Here is a 6,754-nt window from a genome sequence, read left to right as displayed (position 1 = left end):
TTGCATGATATTATGCAGTATAAAGGTAAGGGGGAAAATTATGAAAGCCTATTTAATATGATGCAATGTTAATCCTCTTGAAAATCAAGATGATTTAAAAGTAAAAGAAATTTAAAAAAAAATTACCAGGGTTGGCTTAAGAAGACATTGAAAACCAAAAAGACTAATAACTATAGAAGTAGCTGAGCCCTCGTGAAGGGATTGTTGTTGTTCATTTGATAAATCCAGTCCGAATCTTTGCAACCCCCACAGACTGCAGCACGCCAGACTTGCCTGTCCTTCACTGTCTACCAGCATTTACCCAAACTCATATCCACTGAGTTGGTGGTGCTATCTAACCATCTCATCCTCTGTCGTCCCCTTCTCCTCTTGCCTTCAATCTTTTCCAGCATCAGGGTCTTTTCCAATGAGTCAGCTCTTCACATCAGGTGTGCAAAGTATTGGAGCTTCAGCTTCAACATCAGTCCTTCAAATGAATATTCAGGCTTGATTTCCTTTAGTAACTTTATAAAAAGAGTCAGGAGACATCTCCCTTTCTCCTTGCTATGCTAAGACACAGCCAGAAGATGGCCATCTGCAAGCCAAGAATTGGACCCTAACCAGGAACCAAATTGGCTGGCGCCTTGATCTTAGACTTCTCAGCCCCCAGAACTGTGGGACACAAGTTTCTGCTGTTAAAGCCACACCATGTGTGGTGTTTTGTTATGTATAACAGCCTGAGCAAAGACAAGTATCAAAACCTGACAAAGCAGCAAAAGGAAATTCATGGACTAATTTAATCTATGAATATTGAAGCAGAACTTCTTCATGGAAGATCAAGAGGTGGAATCCAGTAATGTTGTTATGGAATAAAAAAACCTACAGTCAAATGATGGGAAGCTGACGCACAGAAATAAGTCACATCAGTCTTATTTCTCTATATTACCAATGAACAATTGGAAATGGAAATTAAAAACACAATGCCATCTACAATAGCTCTATAAATGCAATACTTAGATATAAATCTAATAAAATATGTACAGGATCTGTATGATAAAAACAATGAAATGTTATGAAATCAAAGGCTTCAATAGATGGAGAGATAGACTGTGTTCACAGATTGGATGATTCAATATATCAGAGATGACATTTCTCCCCAAATTTACTTATAATTCCTATCAAAGTTCCAGCAGTGACTTTTGTAAATACAGACAAGCCGATTTCAAAATGCATACCTAAAGGCAAAGGAGATAGAATAGTTAAAATGTTTGAGAATGAAGAATAAATTTAGATGAATCACAGTACCTGATTTTACCACTTATCTGTATAGCTGCAGTAATCAAAACAGTGGCATTGGGATAGACACAAATCAAGGGAACAAAATAGAGTCCAGAAATAGACCCACACAAGTTGATCAACAGATTTTTTTTTTCTTTTTTGGCATGTCTTGCGGGGCCAGGGATTGAACCCAGGCCCTTGGCAGTAAGAGTGCCAAGTCCTAACCATTGGACCACCAGGGAATTCCTGATCAATGGATTCTTCTTAAAATTTTATTTATTTATTTATTATGTTTATTTATTTATCTGACTACACTGGGTCCTCATTGCTGCTCGTGGGCTTTCCCTAGTTGTGGCGGGCGGGCTTTTCATTGCGGTGACTTCTTGGGCCAGAGCCTGGGCTCTAGGGTGAGTGGGCTCAGTAGCTGCCATGTGGAGTGGGCTCAGTAGTTGTGGCGCGCAGGCTGAGTCATCCCTCGGCACATGGGATCTTGTCAGACCAGGGATCGAACCCTGTCAGACCAGGGATCGAACCCCGTATTGGCAGTCAGATTCCTCACCACTGAGCCGCCAGGGAAGCCCAATTTCTGTTTTCTTATATTTATAGATTGCTAAGCATAGAAATAAATACAAATATGTGTATGAATGTTAGCCTGCTCCTGCTGCTGCTGCTGCTGCTGCTGCTGCTAAGTCGCTTCAGTCGTGTCCAACTCTGTGCGACCCTATAGACGGCAGCCCACCAGGCTCCCCCGTCCCTGGGATTCTCCAGGCAGGAACCCTGGAGTGCATTTCCTTCTCCAATGCGTGAAAGTGAAGTCTCTCAGTCATGTCTGACTTGTAGCCCATGTGTATTTCCTAGTTCTGTCTTCTCAGAAGGCACTGACAAGACAGTAGCAATGAGCACATTTAGAGATGCAGTGCCCAGATCACGGTTTCTAAATACCATTTTCATATATATATATATACACACACATACATACATATACACACACGCACGAGTGTATGTGTGTTTTCGTGTATGTTAGTCGCTCAGTCATTTCCAACTCTTTGCGACCCCATGGACTGTAGCCTGCCAGGCTCCTCTGTCTATGGAATTCTCCAGGCAAGAATACTGCAGTGGGTTGCCATTCCCTTATCCGGGGGATCTTCCCGACCCAGGGACCAAACCTGAGTCTCCTGCATTGCAGGAGGATTGTTTACTGTCTGAGCCATGAGGGAAGCCCATACACAAACACACACACACACACACACTAAGGTTTCTTGGAGAAATATTTAATTCCAGAGCTTGGGCAGGAAAAGTAAGCCATGAGCTTGGAACATATTATGATGTTAGCCAAGTAAGGAAGTGCTCAGAAGATGACGGGGCTGTAGTGAAAAGACCCAGGAACCAACCTGAAGTCATTCCTAATGGTTTAAAGCTGGAACTATTCGAGCAACAAAATGAAGATTGGATTATAATCTTGTTCAATTTTCTCCCCCAGAGAAGGCAATGGCACTCCACTCCAGTACTCTTGCCTGGGAAATCCCATGGATGGAGGAGCCTGGTAGGCTGCAGTCTGTGGGGTCTCGAAGAGTCGGACACGACTGAGCGACTTCACTTTCACTTTTCACTTTCATTCACTGGAGAAGGAAATGGCAACCCACTCCAGTGTTCTTGCCTGGAGAATCCCAGGGACGGGGGAGCCCGGTGGGCTGCCATCTATGGGGTCGCACAGAGTCGGACACAACTGACGTGACTTAACAGCAGCAGCAGCAGTTTTCTCCCCAAACCATTATCATGTCTTAACCTACCGTATAATTAACTTATTATGTTTTTTTTTTACTACCTCATTCTCCCCACTTGAATATAAGCTTTAGAGAGCGAGATTTGGGAGGAGGCTCTGGTTTGTTCATGGATATTGTGGATATTGGCACACAGACTGGGGAAACTGAATCTTCTAAGAAGCAAAGAGAGTTTTTCCAAAGAATTGAACACTAAGCATCAGCAGCTATCACCAGCAGATGGTCTTCCTCAGCACCTCTGAGACTCACAGGGGCCGGCAGGCCTGGTCCTGAGGGAGCTGAGTTGTCTGGGGTCTTCTGAGAAAAGAACATGGCAAACTGGGAGGCTGTCTCCCAAGGAACACTTTAGAAGATTTTCCTCTCAAAAGCACCCTTAGAACAGCTGTGCTTATTTTGCAAACTCAGTGAGAAGCTGACTTTTGCATGATATTAAAACCCATTGGTATCTTTATCTCAGTGAAAACCCTCCCACTCCTGTGAGGCTGACATTGTTGTTTAGTGCCAAGTCATGTCTAATTTTTTTGACTTCGTGGACCGTAGCCCACCAGGCTCCTCTGTCCATGGGGATTTCCTAGGCAAGAGCACTGGAGTGGGTTGCCATTTTCTTCTCCAGGGGATCTTCCTGACCCAGGAATCGAACTCATGTCTCCTGCATTGGTAGGTGGATCTTTACTGCTGAACCACCAGGGAAGCCTGAAGTTGACATCAAATTCCTGTTTTATGGGTAAAGGGAAGGCAGCATGGAGAAGGTAAGTGTGTTAGTTTTCTAGGACTGCTGTGACCTAGAATAGTCAGATTCCTAGAGTCAGAAAGTACATTAGTAGATGCCAGGGGCTGGAGGTGGGGTGGGGTTGGGACGGGGAATGGGGAATTAGTGTTTAACGGGGACAGAGTTTCAGTTTAGGAAGGTGAAAAATTCAGGAGATGGATGATGGTGAGAGTTGCACAATGATCCGAAAATACTTAGCATCACTAAACTGACGGTTTAATAATATATTTTATATTATGTGACTTTTTCCAGAATTTAAAAAAAGTACCACAAACTGAGTGGCTTAAAACTATAGAAATCTATTGTCTCACACTTCTGGTCTGATCTCTGCCTTTGTCATCATCTTTTCTCTCTGTGGGTGTCTGTTTCTGTCCAAATTTATAAGGACCCCAGTCGTACTGGGGCTTCTTTTGGGACTCAGGCAGTAAAAAATCTGCCTGCAATGCAGGAGATCTGGGTTCCATCCCTAGGTCAGGAAGATCCCCTGGAGGAGGAAATGGCTACCCACTCCAGTATTCTTGCCTGGAGAATTCCATGGACAGAGGAGCGTGGAGGGCTACAGTCCATGGGGTGGCAAAGAGTCGGACACAACTGAGTAGCTAACACTTTCACTTTTCACTTTCAGTTATATTGCGTTAGGGACCCACCTTAAATGATATCATTTCAACTTGATTATCTCCATCAAGACCCTATTTCCAAATAAAATTACATTTTTAGTTGCTGGAGGTTAGGACTTCATCATATCTGTTTTGGAGGATACAATTCAATACATAATGGTAAGTTTGAATCAAAGAATGTTGGAGCTTGTTGTTGTTTAGTTCTTAACTCATGTCCAACTCTTTGTGACCCCATGGACTGAAGCTCACCAGGTTTCTCTGTCCTTCACTATCTCCCGGAGTTGGCTCGATTTCATGTCTATTGAGTTGATAATGCCATCCAACCATCTCATGCTCTGTTGCCCGCTTCTCCTCCTGCCCTCAACCTTTCCCAGCATCATGGTCTTTTCCACTGAGTCAGCTTTTCACATCAGGTGGCCACAGTATTGGAGCTTCAGCTTCAGCATCAGTTCTTCCAATGAATATTCAGAGTTGATTTCCTTTAGGATTGACTGGTTTCATCTCCTTGTTAGAGCTAAAAGAAACTTTTTCTGTTGAAGTGTCCACCCCACTGGATACTCCCTCTCTGCATGACTTAACCATGCCTAGACTCTCCTGAAATGGCAAGTTATCAGAAAATTCCCAAAATATTAACTATGCTAATCCCTGCAATCTTGATTACCCTCTGAAGTGTTGACCTTTCAGGTCCTCTCTTTTCTCCTGCTGACCGGGGTTTCCACCCTCCTGAATTAACATTTCATGGTTCACCTGCCTCCTGAGTACCCTATGGAGCATTAGCAGAGAGCTTAGAGCCATTGCGAAGAGGGAGAGTCGGGTGAAACATCCTTTGGGGAGTTCTATGATCTGAACAGGAGTGATATAAAAGGGAAATGCAGGGCCCCTGAGCATGTGTGGAATAGCAAAGGCAAAGGCGCAAAGACAATTACCAGCAGACTAAAATTGGAAAAGCTATGCGAAAAGGGCCTGGGGTGGCCCATAGCTGGGGAAAGACTGGAAAATTAGGCTAAGTGACAGGAGACTTCAAATCAAATCACCAGATACATATTAAGTGCCCGACTCAGTATTTCAATGAGCCATGGGTGATACAAAGGCATATAATATCTGTTTCCTGCCCTCAAGGAAAGTATAATCTACTTACAGAGGTTAGACATAAAACTCAGGAGAAATAAGACAACAAAATATTTAAATAGGAATTCACAGTGCCTCACAAATGATTGCTAAATGAGCTGTAAAGCCAATGACAAGCTTTTAAAACTCTGTACCAGGAGAGATTATTTGGTTGTTTGTGGTCTAATTAGGTGCATATTTTCTTGCTGGAGGAAAAAAAGGTTTAACTGAACAGAGCAAATCAATGAACCTATTTATTTATTTATTTTATTTTTTAAAATATAAATTTATTTATTTTAATTGGAGGTTAATTACTTTACTATATGGTATTGGTTTTGCCATACATCAACATGAATCCACCACAGGTATACACGTATGTCTTTTTGCAGAGATCGGTGGAATTCATAGAACTCATCAAAAATTCAATCATCAAAAATGTCCCCCAAAAGAAAAGCCCAGGAGAGATGGATTCACTGAGAATTCTACCAAACATTTAAAGAAGAATTAGTGCCAATACTTCTCAAACTATTCCAAAATATTAAAGAGGGAACACTCCCAAACTCATTTTGTGAGGCCAGTGTTACCCAGATATCAAAGCCAAACGAAGACAGAAAAGAAAACTACAGGCCAGTATCTTTGATGACTATAGATGCAAAAATCCTCAACCAAATACTAGCAAATCAAATTCAACAGCTCATTAAAATGACCATACAACATGATCAAGTGGGATTTACCTGTGTGGGGCAAGGATGGTTCAACAGATGACAATGATACACCATATTGACAGAATGAAGGATAAAAATCACACGGTCATCTCAGTAGATGCAGGAAAAGCATGTGACAAAATTCAATGCCTTTCATGATAAAACACTCGACAAACTAGGAAAACAAGGAAACTACTTCAACCTAATAAAAGCCATATATGAAAAGCTCACCACAGATATCTTACTCAGTGGTGAAACACTGAAAGCTTTTCCTCTAGGAATAAGGCAAAGATGACCACTCTATGCCACTTCTATTCAACATAGTACTGGAAGTTCACGACACAGCAATCAATCAGGGACCCAGGTTGCTGCAGGCTCTGACATCTTCAGGACATTTATCTCAAGTTACCTTGGATGTGAACATTTGGCTGGGGGCGGGGGTGGGGGAGAGAGAGAGAGTCAGACTAATATGGGGGTGTTTATGGCTACACCTGGAGTGGCATAGATTACCTCTGCTCA

The sequence above is a fragment of the Ovis aries genome, chromosome 13 (assembly GCF_016772045.2).
Source record: "Ovis aries strain OAR_USU_Benz2616 breed Rambouillet chromosome 13, ARS-UI_Ramb_v3.0, whole genome shotgun sequence".
NCBI classification, from domain to species: domain Eukaryota; kingdom Metazoa; phylum Chordata; class Mammalia; order Artiodactyla; family Bovidae; genus Ovis; species Ovis aries.
The sequence above is the reverse complement of the archived record's forward strand: the minus strand, read 5'-3'. Positions refer to the sequence as shown.